The sequence below is a fragment of the Schistocerca americana genome, chromosome 8, assembly GCF_021461395.2.
Source record: "Schistocerca americana isolate TAMUIC-IGC-003095 chromosome 8, iqSchAmer2.1, whole genome shotgun sequence".
Classification (NCBI taxonomy): domain Eukaryota; kingdom Metazoa; phylum Arthropoda; class Insecta; order Orthoptera; family Acrididae; genus Schistocerca; species Schistocerca americana.
The window spans coordinates 423265820-423285666 of record NC_060126.1 but is presented as its reverse complement, the minus strand read 5'-3'; the positions used below and the strand labels follow the sequence as shown (position 1 = coordinate 423285666).

General features: G+C 42.6%; 1 protein-coding gene across 1 annotated transcript in view; it reads right to left on the bottom strand.

The window, feature by feature from the left end:
• Positions 1–19847, bottom strand: part of LOC124545894 (protein sidekick-2-like) — a 1033035-nt gene that overhangs the window by 752005 nt on the left and 261183 nt on the right. The gene's annotated exons all lie outside the window — the stretch shown is intronic.

Below are 19847 nucleotides of genomic sequence, written 5' to 3'. Positions count from 1 at the left end.
TCACTGAATAACGTAAGTAGTAAGGTAAAAATTGATACACATACCTGAAATGACATGGGGTTTTGTTGAAACCGAAAACTAGTGCAGAAACTGGACAACAGATGGCGCTGGACAGGAACACGTCATCAACGCCGTTTGTGAGTCGCCTATAAAATGAACTGTACTGAGAGAGGAAGTCAGATCATGTCTAGCCCGGCTGATAAACACCTCCTGGTAGCTAAGATCCTTATGCAGAATGGTGCTCCATCACATATTGATAGGAGTGCGAAACACTTGCGCACATCGTTTGGTGAGGATCACGTGCTGGGCCTCCACTTCTGTCATTCTTGGCCTCCAATGTGCCCAGACCTCAAATAGTGCGATTATTGGCTGTGGGTTAACTTGAAGCCGCAAGTCTACCAGCATCGTCCGACCTCATAAGGGATGCTAAAAGGCAACATACAACGACAGTATGATTCTCACCATACCTATTGATATCCTGTACAATGCTGTTCACAACATTGTCGCTCGACTACAGGTATTGTTGATGAATTACGGCCTAGATGCTGAGCATTTGTTGTAAAGAACATCGTCTTTGCTGAAAATCAATCTGTTGATGAATGACGGTCTGCATGGAGATAATTTGTTGTATAGAACATCGTCTTTGATAAAAATCAAATGTTATGCTAATCATTGGTTTTTTATCGTATGAAGCACCGTCTGTTGATAATTTTGTGCATTTTCTTTCGTTTCGATAAAACACGATGTCATTTGAAGTAAGTGTGTCAATTTTTACCTCTCTACCCACATTATTTCACGAAGCATTGAATTTTCAGTGTTAACGGACTGTATTTCTAATCGTGTCGACTTAAGGACAAGGGCTCTGCCTTATTTTGCGTAAATTCAATTAGTGTTGTGTCACAGAATTGTCTTACAGGAGGAAAAATGAAGCAAGTGCACATTAAGCAAAAGCGAGTAGTAAGAACAGTGTGCAAGGCAATTAACCACGCACCTTTTAGAGGCCTCCCGATACATGTTGGAACTTTTGTTCTCATTCAGCAGATTATTTACTCCCTGATGGCACTTATATCAAATAACAAACATCAGCTACACTATCATTGCGCTTTTAAGTAGTCACCGTATAGAGAGGCAGCAAAATTATTGTCCATATCCACATGTACATACATACTCCGCAATCCACCATACGGTGCGTGGCGGAGGGTACCTCATACCACAACTAGCATCTTCTATCCCTGTTCCACTCCCAAACAGAACGAGGGAAAAATGACTGCCTATGTGCCTCTGTACGAGCCCTAATCTCTCTTATCTTATCTTTGTGGTCTTTCCGCGGAATGTAAGTTGGCGGCAGTAAAATTGTACTGCAGTCAGCCTCAAATGCTGGTTCTCTAAATTTCCTCAGTAGCGATTCACGAAAAGAACGCCTCCTTTCCTCTAGAGACTCGCACCCGAGTTCCTGAAGCATTTCCGTAACACTCGCGTGATGATCAAACCTACCAGTAACAAATCTAGCAGCCCGCCTCTGAATTGCTTCTATGTCCTCTCTCAATCCGACCTGGTAGGGATCCCAAATGCTCGGGTAGTAGTGAAGGGAGTGAAGGGAGACAGGAAAGCTGTCATTTAGTGTTAGCTATACGGAGTTGCTCAACAGTGTACAGTGGCAGGCGTTACAAGAGAGGTGCTATGGATCTCACATAGATTTGCTCTAGAAATTCCTGCAGCGTACGCTCCACATACATCTCGCGAAATGACCATAACGGAAAATCGTAGAAATGACAACACATGGGTAAGTATGCTGACTATCATTACAGCCGAACACTACAGTTTGTTAAAAATCTCTTTTTCGATTTACGCATTAGTAGTGACGACGTCTTATTGTGGGTGAGAACTGTTTCCGATTCGCGCAGCAATAGACAGGGCTCGGTGGAGGTGTTCCGCAGCAATCAAAGTTAAACGAGCCCCGATGTTACATGGGCAGCTCGATTCGGAGGTGGCCGCTTGGAATGGCAGCACGGCAACAATAATTCATCTCAGTGACCGAGGCGGTCGGGAAGTGACATGTTCCCTCTACCCGACTACGTCAATGGCGCAGGGTGCCGCTACTGACGTCACACTGTTCTTGTCCCCCAAAACAATGTTGGGTTCTCTTTCTTCGTATTAACGTCCTGCTACAACGGGTGGCATGTCAAGTTTCTTGATACTATCAATTTATGTTAATTTGTTGTATGGGCTGTTTTCTGTTACAGCATTTCCGAGCAGATGGTTTTATTTTTGTACCAAGTTCTTGGCGTTATAGTTCAATAATTTCAAGACCAAAATAAACGAAAGTTTCTTAAAGCTGACATTCATTGTACCTAGCTTTTTTTGTTTTTTGTTTTTGCATGTTCTGTGGATTGTATGTGCTACAGCTAACCATGACGTGAAATGCGTCAGTAGTTCCACAAACTCAATACATTTTCCTGCGAGAACTTGGCTACGTGCTTGCCATTTAAAAAACTGGATGTTTTGTTTTAACCATGATCTACAGAGTTTGATAACAGCAACCGAACCGCATACATGTTATGTACTCTGGACTTCATCTGTGAAGTAGAAGTAGTTGTCAAACAAAACTGATTTGTTTCTAAAACTTTTACTATTTGTATGCACCATTAATTCGGAAGGGAGGTGGTCGAATATTTTTATTACTCTATGCTTTGCTCCTTACTGTGTTAAGTTGATCACAGTAAGGCTAATGTTTTCCTAGTGTTGTGCTTAGGAATGCTACTGTTATTTTCAAATACTGCCCGATTCCTCAAAACAAACTCAATAAAATATTAAATATATTATGAGACTGTTGTTAGTATGCGTATTTTTTTAAACAATTACGCTGATGACGTTCGACGATTGATATCTGATACTGTCCTTACAGAATGTTTCCAAGCAATGCATATCTTTTTTCGAATGTGTGGAACAGCCACAGAAAACTACAGTGTTCCATATGACATCAAAGCATAGACTATGCAAAGTAAACTAATTCGCTGTTAATGATGCAGTTCAAAATAATGAATTAAAATTCGTACCAGAACCTGGATTAGAAGCCAGGTATGCTGCTTACCATGCAGATGCGCTATCATTTATGTCACAATGTCAATAAGGACTCCACACGCGAAAGGACTACCATTGTACATCTGCTTCACTGAAACTGATTCCAACTCCGCCTGAGCCTATTGCACTTCCCCTTCTAAACTCGCATCAGTATTGTCATGGCTTTCCGATATTGGAATAGCACCTTAGCAGTGAGCGAGACGGAGTTAATCCTGCCAGTACCTCAGGTGTGCGCGATATAATCGTATATAGTTGGTATTTCGGAGACTTACTGAATCTTACCTGTATCTATGATACTGATGTAGACCAAACCGATGGATTAAGATTTCAACCCAGATCTTCTGCTTAGTAGAAAGATGCGCTAGCTGTTACCCCACACTGTCCCTTGTGACACTATAGCTGCAAGGACTACTCTAGTACGCCTCCGTCACCGATACAAATTCGAACTCATGCGTCAGTTCATTTGCTGTTCCCCTTCTGAATTTCGACCTGTATTGGTAAGGCTCTTGGACATTGGAACAGCACCTTAGCTATGAGCAAAATGGAGTTAATCCTGCTTGTACCTCAGGCAATGTTGATGCGAGTTTAGAAGGGGAACATCAATGGGCTGAGATGAATATTTGTATCAGTTAGGGAGACGTACAAGGATAGTCAACGCAAATTTGCTGTTCGTAGTGCCAGTGTGCATATCTATGTAGTAAACAGAAGACCTGGGTTCGAATTCTGAGGAGGGTACAAATTTTAATTAATTTCTTTGGTTTACATCTTTATCACACGTAAGGGTAAAAGTCAATATGTTCTGGATTACCACATATATATGACTAATTTAATGTTACTTTCCTCATCAACATGAGGAATTATCCACAGTAATTGTAGTTCATGTTGTCACATGAACTTCTTGGACATAGAAATCGGTATGTTAACAATTTTTTGCATAATTCACCGATGTAGTACGTAGTAATGTACTGCAGTGACTCCCTACTAAGGCAGACAATGTTCATTGTACAAAATTAATTGTTGAGTAATGCCTCTTTCGTATCTTCTGCATCGTCTCCAAGGGCAAGATTTACCGCTCTTTTTTTGTTTGAGAAAAAATATCTGCAGGAATTACGAACCGAGGTATGTTGGGGATTTCACTTTTTCCAGAAATGCAAGAAAATAGTCGTCGTTTTTCAACAGGTTGTAGCAGCACGTAACTCGTGACCGAATGTGAGTATATTTCTTAATAGTGTGCTGTTTCAGTGAAGGGATGGCTCATATGTAAGGGGCTCACGGATCTCCTCCGTTTACAACACAAATCTCCAAGGTCGCCTTGGTTCACGTTGCTAGGTATTTCTTTTGAGAGGTTTGTCGAACACTGGCTACGTGCTTTCGTTTACAACGTATTTTGGTATGCTGCGACGCCGGAAAACAAGAGAAGAGAACACAGAAATTCCGTACAGTCTCGCGGATGTTTGAGAGGACTTTAGCTAACATCTAACTGTTGTGAAAGGTAAATAAGAACTTCGAACCTGAAATCGGTTGTAGAAAGGACGCCAAGATATGTAGGAGATCGTTCTTTTGAAAATGAAACTTACTAGTACTGAGTATAAGTTAAAATTTATCGGAAGAAGACCAAGGCCAGAAGTTACCGATAGAGAATATTAATTGTCAACCCGTTAGTAGCTAGCAGCGACTCTGTCATTGTATGTTGTTCGACCAAAGTATGACCAGGATAAGCAGAATTTCAGGGGAAAACTCTATTCATTAGGTTACTTCCTGATTAATTGCGACTCCTTCCTTAATAACATCATCTGAATAGCTGGAAGTGTACGCCAGAATCTCCGTGTTTTTACATATATTCCATAGGATGAGGAGAACAATGCAGTTTTCTGCAATAGCAGGTTTGTTCGGCTTTTGCAAAGCTCATGCTCTATGAATCGGTCCTCCACGCTTATGACAGCCGAGGGAACCTTATGTTGCAGAACACTGCCCTGGCACTCATAATGCTATGGAAAGTAACAACAAAGAGATTTTGGCGTGCATGTCCAGCTATTGGGATAGTGCTATTAAGGAAGAAGTTGAGATTTATTTATCAAGTGACCTTGTAAACAGAAAGGGAGATGTCTCCTTAAATTCTTCTTGAAACCCTTGTCTTTCCCTGCCCAAACAACACAGGGACACAGTCAGTGCCACTTAATGAATTGTTAGCAATTAATATTCTCTGTTGATAATTTCTTACTTTTTCTTACGTTTTGTATCCTGGCGCTACACTCATACTGTACACAGGATGTTGCTTCTAAGGGTAATCGGACGTATTTTCTCTCGCCTTTCCGCAGATATTTTGAATTTGGTTTTTGCAATTTCTAGTGGGCCCCAAATTAGTCAATGTGTGATACTCGTTTTATCGACATGTATTAACATTGACAGTGGAACACAAAGAACAGGCAGTACTCTAGCAGCGATAGCACCGCTCTAGATCGCGCTTACCACTATGCAAGATCACTGCTCAGTCAATGCTGGAGTACTCGTTTTTCTTCGTGTTAAACGGTCCCTGGTAACATATATTGATTAAATGATTTTCGTACATACACTGATTTGGGGGAGTTCTAGGAAATGCACACTTAAAACTTCGCTTTAAAACCATTTACACTACTGGCCATTAAAATTGATACACCACGAAGATGACGTGCTGCAGACGCGAAATTTAACCGACAGAAAGAAGATGCTGTGATATGCAAATGATTAGCTTTTCAGAGCATTCAAACAAGGTTGGCGCCGGTGGAGACACCTACAACGTGCTGACATGAGGAAAGTTTCCAACCGATTTCTCATACACAAACAGCAGTTGACTGGCGTTGCCTGGTGAAACGTTGTTGTGATGCCTCGTGTAAGGAGGAGAAATGCGTACCATCACGTTTCCGACTTTGATAAAGGTCGGATTGTAGCCTATCGCGATTGAGGTTTATCGTATCGTGACATTGCTGCTCGCGTTGGTCGAGATCCAATGACTGTTAGCAGAATATGGAATCGGTGGGATCAGGAGGGTAATACGGAACGCCGTGCTGGATCCCAACGGCCTCGTATCACTAGCAGTCGAGATGACAGGCATCTTATCCGCATGGCTGTAACGGATCGTGCAGCCACATCTCGATCGCTGAGTCAACAGATGGGGACGTTTGCAAGGCAACAACCATCTTCACGAACAGTTCGACGACGTTTGCAGCAGCATGGACTGTCAGCTCGGAGACCACGGCTGCGGTTTCCCTTGACGCTGTATCACAGACAGGACCGCCTGCGATGATGTACTCAACGACGAACCTGGGAGCACGGATGGCAAAACGTCACTTTTTCAGATGAATCTAGGTCCTGTTTACAGCATCACGATGGTCGCATCCGTGTTTGACGACATCGCGGTAAACGCACATTGGAAGCGTATATTCGTCATCGCCATACGGGCGTATCACACGGCGTGATGGTATGCGGTGCCATTGGTTACACGTCTCGGTCACCTCTTGTTCGCATTGACGGCACTTTGAACAGTGGACGTTACATTTCAGATGTGTTATGACCCGTGGCTCTACCCTTCATTCGATAACTGCGAAACCCACATTTCAGCAGGATAATGCACGACCGCATATTGCAGGTCCTGTGCGGGCCTTTCTGGATAGAGAAAACGTTCGACTGCTGCCCTGGCCAGCACATTCTCCAGATCTCTCACGAACTGAAAACGTCTGGTCAATGGTGGCCGACCAACTGGCTCGCCACAATACGTCAGTCACTACTCTTGATGAACAGTGGTATCGTGTTGAAGCTGCATGGACAGCTGTACCTGTACACGCCAGGCAAGCTCTGTTCGTCTCAATGCTCAGGCGTATCAAGGCCGTTATTCGGCAAGAGGTGGTTGTTCTTAGTACTGACTTCTCAGGATCTATGCACCCAAACTGCGAGAAAATGTAATCACATGTCAGTTCTAGTATAATATATTTGTCAAATGAATTCCCGTTTATCAACTACATTTCTTCTTGGTGTAGCAGTTTTAATGGCCAGTAGTGTAGTTCATATCGGCAATCAAAACTACGCTTTCCGTCGAAAATGGGCGTTGCGTGACAGACGTGATGAGCAGTATTTGTTTCGGTTGGTATCAGTTACACATAACGAAAACTAAGTTGCAGTAGTCCGCCGAAGCATCAGAGAAAACGCGTCTGACGACTCTTAATGAGGACACCATGTACATATTGCCTTTCTGTTTGCATCGTATTGTGGTTCCTGGTCGGCACAGTGCTCTTTCGTTGCAAATTTACCGTGAAATTGACGGGGTGTTTAGTGGTCGAAATTTGTGTGTTGGTTTTATTTGACTATATCCTCAACATTCTGTTTTATTTCTGTATTAATATTAACAACAGTTGCTGTTAACATAATTTATAACCACACACGGTGCAATGGGCATAATTGCAGATATTTCTGTTGGTGACTGAGAACGTTGCACTGAAGAACATTACAGCAGTGTCTACGTCACTTCAGAGTAATACTTATGCTATAATGAGTCGTACGTTTCCAGGTTGGTTAGCACCTTCAAGTATGTGTGGCAATAGTACGCCATTAATGCTTATTTTGTCCCGGGCAGCAAGTCAGGTGCTGAAGTGTGAATGAATGGATGCAAAACTGTTAGTCTATATTGACAGATATACTCTGCTTGCTGGTGCAGTTGCGACCATACAGGAAACATCAGGTCGTATTATTTGTGACATGTTTGTGGGAAGACTGACACAGAGAAAAAACATCCAATAAACTGAAGCGTGTTCGTCTTAAGGTACAAGATATAAAAGTATCGGCACTTGTACCCATTACACACAGAATGTATAATCCATACAGTTTATAACAACACATGTATGTATGTGAGTGTGTGTTTTTGTGTTTGTGTGTTCCATATATCCTCCTAAACCACTGGACCACTTTCAACCAAACTTCGTACATATATTCCTTATTGCCAGAAAACAATCGCTGTTGGGGTTAAAAACCATCTACCTAGCACACTTCTTTGCTAATAACTCAGTTCGCAATGCATTTCGCAGACAGTATCCTCATACGCTGCTGAAGTACATACACAAATATATCATTGTGCGATACACAGTTCGAGAGATATGAAAAAGTGCCTCATCATTCGTGACAGTCTGGAACCGCGCGACTGCTGCGGTCGCAGGTTCGAATCCTACCTCGGGCATGGATGTGTGTGATATCCATACGTTAGTTAGGTTTAAGTAGTTCTCAGTTCTAGGGGACTGATGACCTCAGAAGTTAAGTCCCATAGTGCTCAGAGCCAATTTTGAACAGCATCATTCGTGCAGCTTATTCTTTACCACTGAGACGCTCGTATAGTTGTCTCATCTTGAGGAAATCCTTGACACCTGGAGGGAGTTATGACGGCTTTCAAATGCGAAGCGCAAACGGCTGTCGAAGATCAAAATAGCTGTCTATAGAGCTGTGAAGAGGCGTCGCCATAGAGACGTTTACAAAATCGCTTTGCAAACACGTGAAGCAGTTGCGCCCAGCGTATAGAAACTGCCTGGAATACCTGTAAAACTGTTTCATAATTTCAAAGATGTTTATACAGATACAGCGACACCAATTTTTTTCGATATTAAATTACAAATACAGTTCATTTCTTGTTTTCATTTCTGGATTCGTGATTTCGTGTCAGGAAGGTCGCAGTTCGTAGTAATAGACGGCAAATCATCGAGTAAAACTGAAGTGATATCAGGTTTTCCCCAGGGAAGCGTCCTGGGACCTCTGCTGTTCCTGATCTATATAAATGACCTGGGTGACCATCTGAGCAGATGATGCTGCAATTTACCGTCTAGTAAAGTCATCCCAAGACCAGTATCAGTTGCAAAGCGATTTAGAAAGGATTTCTGTATGGTGTGGGATGTGGCAGTTGACGCTAAATAACGATAAGTGTGAGGTGATCCACATGAGTTCCAAAAGAAATCCGTTGGAATTCGATTACTCGATAAATAGTACAATTCTAAAGGCTGTCAATTCCACTAAGTACCTGGGTGTTAAAATTACGAACAACTTCAGTTGAAAACACCACATAGATAATATTGTGGGGTAGGCGAGCCAAAGGTTGCGTTTCATTGGCAGGACACTTAGAAGATGCAACAAGTCCACTAGAGAGACAGCTTACACTACACTCGTTCGTCCTCTGTTAGAATATTGCTGCGCGGTGTGGGATCCTTACCAGGTGGGATTGACGGAGGACATCGAAAGGGTGCAAAAAAGGGCAGCTCGTTTTGTATTATCACGTAATAGGGGAGAGAGTGTGGCAGATATGATACGCCAGTTGGGATGGAAGTCATTAAAGCAAAGACGTTTTTCGTCGCGGCGAGATCTATTTACGAAATTTCAGTCACCAGCTTCATTTTCCGAATGCGAAAATATTTTGTTGAGCCCAACCTACATAGGTAGGAATGATCATCAAAATAAAATAAGAGAGATCAGAGCTCGAACAGAAAGGTTCAGATATTCGTTTTTCCCGCCCGCTGTTCGGGAGTGGAATGGTAGGGAGATAGTATGATTGTGGTTCTATGAACCCTCTGCCAAGCACTTAAATGTGAACTGCAGAGTAGTCATGTAGATGTAGATGTAGATGTAGATGTGAATAGAAAATTGGCAAAATGAGTTCCGGACAATGTCGCGTTCGTCAGCTAATAGTCTATGAGAAAAGGATTGCTTCTTATCATGGATAGTGAATATATACGGCTTGTTTAGAGTTTCAAGGCAACAGTTCGAAAATTCTTGGCAAGTGATACCGGCGGTTTTCAAAGATGTCTCGCACTAAGTTGTTTAAGCACCCTCCACACTGTTTGTCTCTGTAATTTTTTGCTCAGCTGACAGATCCACATCATATCGTTGGTCGTGGTTATGGAGTACGAAACATGGAAGTCAATTAGACGTTGCATGCTTTACAATACCCACAGCTTTCACACCCTCTAGTTCCCACAGACGAACGCCTTGAAGAAGACTTCATATCCAGCACTGTGCCCAGTAGTTGTCCTCTGTCGCGGCGGACGTCGCAACGTTGGCAGGACTGTAGCACACTGTAGGTTAACAGACTCATGCGCAGAGTGGTCCAGTTTTCTCAATGGACTGACCACGGCAGGCGGCTAGGATGTCGCGACGACCGCCCGATAGGCGCAGGGCTGAAGGGCGTGTAGGGCAGAGGGCCTCAGAGCGCCGCCGCCCCTGTATTTATTCATGACGCAGCGGGGCTCAAAGGAGCGCCGTCACGAGCAGCTTCCCTCCCCCGCCATCCCCCCACTCCCCCCCCCCCCCCCCCCGCTCTCCAGTGGCCGGAAAGGTCGCCACAAAGGACCGGCAGCGCTGCCAACACGCCGGCTCAACTTTCCGCTAACAGACCTGCCGAAGGCTGCGGTTCCCGCTTCTGTGTTTCGTGGTCGCACAGTTTACTGTACCACGTCCGGCGAGCTGCGCTATTAGTAAGCGTGGCCTAACTCTGGGGCGTGGGCAGCTTGCTCTGAAATAAGGTGTAATACACATAAGCTAGCACGATAGTTTTATGTATCAGCTAGTATGACTGTTGGGTATGATAGTCCTCAAAACAGTCCTCTAAGTGACGAACAACACCAAACCTTTTACACTCCCATGCGCTTTCACTACTTTTCCCTCTTCGCTAGCACACAGCACACGTCGCCTAACATTTTTATTCTTCTTCGTTGTCGCTGACACCCCCCCCCCCCCTCCCTTTCTAGAAAGATGAAACGAAAAAAAGAACTATCGTTTACTCCATTTTCGCTGTTTCGTAACAGGAATAACTCGTTAGTTATTTATTTCATTCCTGCTTATTCTATTCGCAATACATTTCCAAGGAGGTGTGCTACATATATCATGGAATGTACCTGCAAAATTATATCTCTGTTCAACACATAGCTCAGGACGTATTTGAACCTGTTTGGAACACGGAAGTTGGGTTTTTCAAAGCATTTGCTGGGGGGGAAGGGGTAGGGGAGGCAAGGATTGGTGTCAGGCTAGTGGAATTAGCTGTTGTAGGAGCGGAGCTGTGGTTCAACGCTACAAACTCACTCAGAAGGTATGTTCGCTTACGGATCCAGTTGCCTCTCAATGGGCATTAACTTTACTACCTCCTCATCTATGCGTGTAGTTTCCTTGTTTCACACTGAAAAGCAAATACGTAAGGTGGCACCCATCATTATCTTAAATTACGTGTGGAAATTTATATCGAAACAGTAGTACCAATCCCAATCCCCACAGTTATTGTCAGTGGTCACTGTATACAGACAAGTAGCAGAGACCTGCACTAATTACATTTTCGCTGTTTACGCAGAAAAACTGCAGAATTTAGCATGACGTTTTAGTTTAAAACTTCTTTATCATTGATGCTATTCGCAACCCATTTTACAAGTGGTGTCCACACATACCTTTGTATGTACGTGTAGAATTATATCGCTCGCGACATATGGTGCTCATACGTGGTAGTTCCGTTCTTTAAACAATGGAGCGTTGAAATTTGCTGATATTGAAGCAAAGGTTTACAAGCCGAAACGGCAGTTTGCTATGAGCAGTGTAGGTTACTGCAAATTTTGCTGGAGGAGGCAATTGTGGAGGAAAATTTCCTACATATGTTGCACGAATTATTGGAAATATAAAGTTTATAGTCCTAATACCAAAGAAGGCAGTTGTTGACAAAATTATTATCGAACCGTCAGTTTACTAAATCGTGCCTGTGAACTACTGATGCTACGTGCCCTTAACAGAATAATATAATGAATAGTAAAAACCAGTCTCAGGAAAGATCATTTTGGATACAACGGAAATGTAGGATCATGTGAAGCAATATTGACTCTATAGGTTATATTAGAAGATGGGTTGCAGATAGACCCAAGATTAAAGCACTTACAAATTCAAAAAAGATCTTGGCGCTGTTGACCAAAACACAAACTAAAATTCTGAAGGTATCAGTAATGTTGTAAAGGGAACGAGACGCTTCTCCAACTTGTACAGAAACCGGACGGAAATTATAAGAGTCGAAAGATGTGGACCAAAGACAGCTGGTTTGAAAGGAGTGAAACAGGATTGTAGTCTAACCACCGTGTCATTCAATCTGTACATTGTTTTGAGATGCAAAGGACGGTAATAAGAGATTTGTACAAGGAATCTGAGTTCAGGGAGAAAAAGTAATGCTTTAACGTTTGCGGAAGATATTTCAAATAGTGAAGAGATTGAGAACAGGTTGTAAGATGAATATCTATAAAAATTAGCCGGCCGGTGTGACCGTGCGGTTCTAGGCGCATGTTCGAATGCTGCCTCTGGCATGGATGTTTGTGATGTCCTTAGGTTAGTTAGGTTTAAGTAGTTCTAAGTTCTATGGGACTGATGACCACCGTTGTTAAGCCCCTAGTGCTCAGAGCGATTTGAAGCATTTTATAAAAATTTATTTTATAAAAAACAGACGAATGGAAAAACTGGTAGAAGCCGACCTCGGGGAAGATCAGTTTGGATTCCGTAGAAATATCGGAATACGTGAGGCAATACTGACCCTACGACTTTTCTTAGAAGCTAGATTAAGGAAAGGCAAACCTACGTTCCTAGCATTTGTAGACTTAGAGAAAGCTTTTGACAATGTTGACTGAAATACTCTCTTTCAAATTCTGAAGGTGGCAGGGGTAAAATACAGGGAGCGAAAAGCTATTTACAATTTGTACAGAAACCAGATGGCAGTTATAAGAGTCGAGGGACATGGAAGGGAAGCAGTGGTTGGGAAGGGAGTCAGACAGGGTTGTAGCCTCTCCCCGATGTTATTCAATCTCTATACTGAGCAGGCAGTGAAGGAAACAAAAGAAAAATTCGGAGTAGGTATTAAAATCCATGGAGAAGAAATAAAATCTTTGAGGTTCGCCGATGACATTGTAATTCTGTCAGACACAGCAAAGGACTTGGAAGAGCAGTTGAACGGAATGGATAGTGCCTTGAAAGGAGGGTATAAGATTAACATCAACAACAGGAAAACGAGGATAATGGAATGCAGTCGAATTAAGTCGGGTGATACTGAGGGAATTAGATTAGGAAATGAGACACTTAAAGTAGTAAAGGAGTTTTGCTATTTGGGGAGCAAAATCTGATGATGGTCGAAGTAGAGAGGATATAAAATGTAGACTGGCAATGGCGAGGAAAGCATTTCTGAAGAAGAGAAATTTGTTAACATCGAGTGTAGGTTTAAGTGTCAGGAAGTCGTTTCAGAATGTATTTGTATGGAGTGTAGCCATCCATGTATGGAAGTGAAACATGGACGATAAATCGTCTGGACAAGAAGAGAATAGAAGTTTTCGAAATGTGGTGCTACAGAAGAGTGCTGAAGATTAGATGGGTAGACCACATAACTAATGAGGAAGTATTGAATAGGATTGGGGAGAAGAGAAGTTTGTGGCACAACTTGACTAGAAGAAGGGATCGGTTGATAGGACATGTTCTGAGGCATCAAGGGATCACCAGTTTAGTATTGGAGGGCAGCGTGGAGGGTAAAAATCGTAGAGGGAGACCAAGAGATGAATACACTAAGCAGATTCAGAAGGTTGTAGGTTGCAATAGGTACTGGGAGATGAAGAAGCTTGCACAGGATAGAGTAGCATGGAGAGCTGCATCAAACCTGTCTCAGGACTGAAGACCACAACAACAACTTAAAAATTCTCAGGAGATTCTAGATGAAGATTATTAACGAGGGCGAGTACTGAAAGATGAAGACTGCTATTGTTAACACATACTTGTTTCACAGAGGCAGATGCTTGTAGGAGGCAAGGTTTATCAAGATACTGCTAGCGTGTGATGGTAAATAGAGGACTGCAGCAGACTGTTTAAAAATCTTGTGCACTTGTTTTGTCTTCAGTAGACAATATTTTTAAGCCCCAACGAACCTCTCTCTTTTTCCCCATGTGCTCCAATGACACCCGGCAGCATCTTAACGCACCAGGGCCATGAATCAGCTGAAAGTCGCCTTCCATTGTTCCGAAAATAAAAGCGAGATCATTTACTATTAACGAAAAACGATTTAATTAATTTAGAATTTTTACAAGCAGTTGCTCGCCTTTCCCAAGCCCGTATCGCTTTCGGGGCCATCAAAAATGTACAGCGGTTATAATTAAAATAAAATTAACGCCATCGGTGTTAGGTAAATTTTTTTACTACCAGTGCGCTTGTAGTCCGTGTGATAAATTATTTAGAGTCCAGCTCAACGTAACTCGATTTCAATATCACAACTGCAGTTAATCGAAACGGCCACAAATTGGGCAACATTGTTACAGCTAAATCAGAAAAGAGGGGCGAGACAGTTTTTTTTTTATTATTGTACTGCTGTGCCAGAATTAATCAGTTTGTTGCTAGCTCTGGCAACATTTCGCTTCCGAGTTGAAGTATTTGTGAAAGCGGATTAATCTGCACAAAGGCAATATCTCTCGCCGGGCAAATGAACCAAGCCCGTGTATCGTGTTGGCCGTTTTGACATGGAGCGCGGGCCGTTCAGAGGTGCTCCGGCCACTCTGATGTATGTACGCACACCAAGTCCTTTATCATGCGAATTTATTGCATTGTTCTGTAAAAACATCCACCAGCGAGTGATCCAATAGTACCACTAATGGTCTGCAAAAGTTAAGAGGGGGCTGCACGTGAAATTGGCCGTCTTGGAGCAGGAGAGGCACCACAGGACGTTTTTTATTTCCAATATTTATACTTTTAAAAATAAATTCATAAAACTTTGTCAGCATGACCACGAAGGCTTCAGGATTCACACTGATAGCAGTGGAAGTTCAAAAACATAAGAATGTAAATTGTTTTTACACGTGAAATTTCATCAGTTTTTCACTTACTATTGGCTGCATTTGTTGCTATAGATACACTTTTCTTCATAAGTAAGAGAGTTCTTTGATGAATTTTGCACAGCATACAAACCATACTTACAGGTGTATGAAACTCTAGAATTTATTTAATTTATGAAAAATGAATGAGATGTTACATTCTAAACTTCATGTTTAGAAAACAACTCACATTTTATAGTTAATTATCTCAATTTTTACCACAGTTTTTAATAGATATGGAAAATTCTAGAGTTTCATACACCTGTAAGTACGTTTACCTATGAAGAAAAGTGTACCAGTAGCAACAAATACAGCCAATAGTAAGTGAAAAACTGATTAAATTTCATTTGTAAAACGAAATTTACATTATAATATTTTTGAACTTCCACTAGTGAGAATCCTGAATCCTTCCTGGTCATGCTGACAAAGTTTTATGAATTTGTTTGTAAAAGTATAGACAGTGGAAATTAAAATGTCCTGTGGTGCCTCTGCTGCTCGAGGTCGGCCTGTTTGGCGTCCTACCCCCCTTAAGGACGAGAGTCACATCCACATGATGTGTCAGTGACAAGCTCCAAACAGCTCCTCCACCAGCGGTGTTCGATGCGGCCGCGCATTGTCACCCATAAAAATGAAGTCAGGGCGGAATGCACCGCTAAAAGACGCAAATGAGGATGGAGTACAGTGTAAAAGATCGGCGACCGGTGAGTGTACCGTGTTCAAAGATTTGGAGGTCAGTCCGCCCATGAGACATTATGCCTTCCCATAACGTAAGATGTGGACCACAGAAACGATCATGTTCAGCAAGGTTCCTTGGTGCATAACCTCCCCCCCCCTCCCCCCTCCCCTGTCGCCAAATTAGGGGTACGTGGAGAATCAGTACTCAGAATGTCCGCCGCGGTACCAGAGTGGTCAGCATGACAGTATGTCAATCCTAAGGGCCCGGGTTCGATTCCCGGCTGGGTCGGAGATTTTCCTCGCTCAGGGACTCGGTGTTGTGTTGTCCTCATCATCATCATTTCATCCCACTCGAAACGCAAGTCGCCGAAGTGGCGTCAAATCGAAAGACTTGCACCCGGCGAACGGTCTACCCGACGGGAGGCCCTGGTCACACGACATTAAAAAAGTACTCAGAATGAATCTGTTCACATCGCAGAACAACACGCGGCTCCACTACCGGATGAGCCAATCTCTTTGTTGTTGACACCATATCAAACGTACCGCCGATGTTTCGGTGTCAGTACAAACACACCGCCCCCATGCAGTCGCCGTGCCAGTGTTGAGTAGGGCTTTTAATACGAAATCGATACATCGGAATATCGACGTTTATTCCAAGAAATATAGATTCTAATCGGTGTTATTTTCTTCACTAATATATCCGCATCAGAATGGGAATATCGAGTGCTGATATTTTTATTTTATATTACATTTTTTTCCCGCTTTTGGGTAATTATTTGAAATTGTTCTTTTGAAATTGTAGTAGAATATACTTTCACTGTGTGGAGGAGTCTTACTACTTTTTCAGCTTTAATCATGTACAGTCTTTCTCTTTGACTGTATCAAGCAAGTATAGGAGAAATCCGATTGCACTGGGGGATGACGGTGTGAGTTCTTCAAAAACCGTTGCTGAAAATGATCAACAAAAATCTGAATGACAAGTTTGATCTTTGCACAGGTCGAAGACGTGTAAGGAAAATGCTGACGTAATCGGCACTCGGAGCTACCAACAAAAAGAGCAACGTTTAACTTCACCATGCTGGTTCGCTGGAGTTTGCAGAAATGAAGAAACAGGGAAGTTCACATGAAGTTTTCCAGACAAATCCGATATGCGACGAAACCGAATGATGGACCCATCGGACACCATTCATTGTGCCGCTTACATGCAGTTACTATCGTCAGCAAAGTGGTTATCGCTGAGCTTGAATGTGCACTGTTTTCCTTTCAGTTGTACTGAGTGGGGTAAGCAGGCTTCTAGCTTGTTGATGTACAGTGTATTTAACGATAAATCACTACTTAAAAATACAGTTCTAAAACTGCCAGTACATTTACAATGTGCAGTCGATATTTTTTTTAGCCTTAATCTCGATATTTTTTCCGCCATATAGGGGCACACTGATACCTTTTTTTGATATATCGCGCACCCGTAATGATATTTTTTTAAATATCGATATACCGGAATCGCAATATTTTTAAAAGTATCAACAGTGCCAGTGTAGACCTTGTTACCAATATCACGTGCCTTCCAGTTAAATGCGGTTGCAATTGCACTCGCTGTTTGACGTGGGTCTCATCTCGCCTGTTGCGTAATGTAACGGTCATCTGTTGTTGTAATTAACAATGGTAGGCCAGCTGCTCTCCTTCGAGCAGCGTTTATTGTGGTTCGGAACACTCCCCATGCGCGTGAAACAGTGTTGTGAGCAACACCACACTCCTGGACTACACTTGTAACACTTCGTCCTCCTTCCAGTTACCCGATGATTCTTCCTCTTGTGAAGTAGTCCAGATGTTGCCTCCACGCCATTTTGTAATGAGCACTAGCACACTCAGCTGCAGGTGCTCTATTACTGACACACACTGATTTCCTAGATTCCTTCAATAGCCTCGTAGGTCCAGTCGCATTTGGCGACGCAGTCACCCTGCCCTCACGATATGACGTCCAACTTTCTGCTGAAAGGCCTCTGGCAACACGCTACCACACACTCGTTCATTTCCACTGAGTAGTTAATATGTTATGTTACTTTATCTATTTCGTCCTTAAGGTTTCCCGAGCAGTGTACACAGTCATATACAACTACAGTCCGATGTAAGACCTGAAATGGCAGACACTTGAAGATGGACGCCAATAAGCATGTGAGAGATTATTTACAAGGTTTCAGGAAAGAGTATTATGTGAAGAATCGAGAGATATTCCTCACCTCCCCCACGTGCAGCTGCCGTGGATGTCGTGAAGACAAAACTAGACGAACTACACCACGCAGAGAGGCATTTACGCAGACTTTCTTCCTCTGCTCCATATGCGACTGGAACTGGTGAAAACACTAAAATGAGATTCATTCTATGTGCCCTCTTAATTACACTCTATAGTAGTTTGCAGAATGTGTATGTAGATGTTTTTGTATATGTAATGCATGGGACACATCCCAATCGAAACTGAAACAACGTGTGCCATTTATTATCGTTGTTGCCTCCATTTCGGTAACAGCTTTGCTGCAACTCTTTATCCTGAAGTATCCTTTGGAAGTCTCCTCAGGTCTACGTTACTACGGTAATTTACGACCATTCCATCCTGCTTACGGTAGTCAGCCTCAGAAGTAGTGAAAAGGAGATCTAGGGAACCTATAAACAGCATTTTTTCCCTGACTGTTTTGTTACATTCACTGTGTGTGGCAATGCAGCCCAATACACGCATACAGGGTTGCGGATTCAACGTGTTGTTGTTGTTGTGGTCTTCAAAATGATTCAAATGGCTCTGAGCATTATGGGACTTAACTTACGAAGTCATCAGTCCCCTAAAACTTACTTAGAACTACTTAAACCTAACTAATCTAAGGATCACACACATCCATCGCCGAGGCAGGATTCGAACCTGCGACCGTAGCGAACGCGCGGTTCCAGACTGTAGCGCCTAGAACCATTCGGCCACTCCGGCCGGCGTTGTGCTCTTCAGTGCACAGATTGCTTTGATACAGCTCTCCATGCTACTCTATCCTGTACAAGCCTCTTCATCTCCGAATAACTGCTGAAACCTTCTTCCTTCTGGATCTGCTTAGTGTATTCGTCTGTAGGTCTCCCTCTACGATTTTTACCCTCCACGCTTCCCTCCAATAATAAATTGGTGATCTCTTGATGCCTCAAAAACTGTCCTACCTGTCTCTGTAATCAAGTTGTGCCACAAATTCCTCTTCTTCCTAATTCTTTTCAGAACTTTCTCATTAGTTACATGATCTACCCATCTAACCAAATGGTTCGAATGGCTCTGAGCACTATGGGACTTAACATCTATGGTCATCAGTCCCCTAGAACTTAGAACTACTTAAACCTAACTAACCTAAGGACAGCACACAACACCCAGCCATCACGAGGCAGAGAAAATCCCTGACCCCGCCGGGAATCGAACCCGGGAACCCGGGCGTGGGAAGCGAGAACGCTACCGCACGACCACGAGATGCGGGCCCCATCTAACCCACCTAATCTTCAGCATTCTTCTGTTGCACCACACTTCGAAAGTTTCTATTCTCTTCTTGTCTACACTGTTTATCGTCCATGTTTCACTTCCATACATGGCTACACTCCAAACAAATACATTCAGAAAAGACTTCCTGACCGTTAAATCTATATTCGATGTTAACAAATTTCTCTTCTTCAGAAACGCTTTCCTTGCTATCGCCAGTCTACATTTTATATCCTCTCTACCTCGACCATCATCATTTATTTTTCTACCTAAATAGCTAAACTCGTCTACTAGTTTAAGTATCGCAGTTACTAATCTAATTCCCTCAGCATCACCTGATTTAATTCGACTATATTCCATTATCCTCGTTTTGCTTTTGTTGATGTTCATCTTAACCCTCCTTTCAAGGCACTGTCCACTCCGTTAAGCTGCTCTTCCAGGTCCTTTGCTGTCTCGGACAGAATTACAATGTCGTCGGCAAACCTCAAAGTTTTTATTTTTTCTCGATCAATTTTAATTCCTACGTCATATTTTTTTTTGTTTCCTTTACTGCTTGCTCAATATACAGATTGAATAACATCGGTGATAGGCTACAACGTTGTCTCGCTCCTTTCTCAATCACTGCTTACCTTTCATGCCCGTTCCATATAATAATATAAAATGTAATAACTTGAGGAGTAATTGAAATATTTATTTACGATATGTTTCTACAAGTCTGGTAGCTTAGACTATTT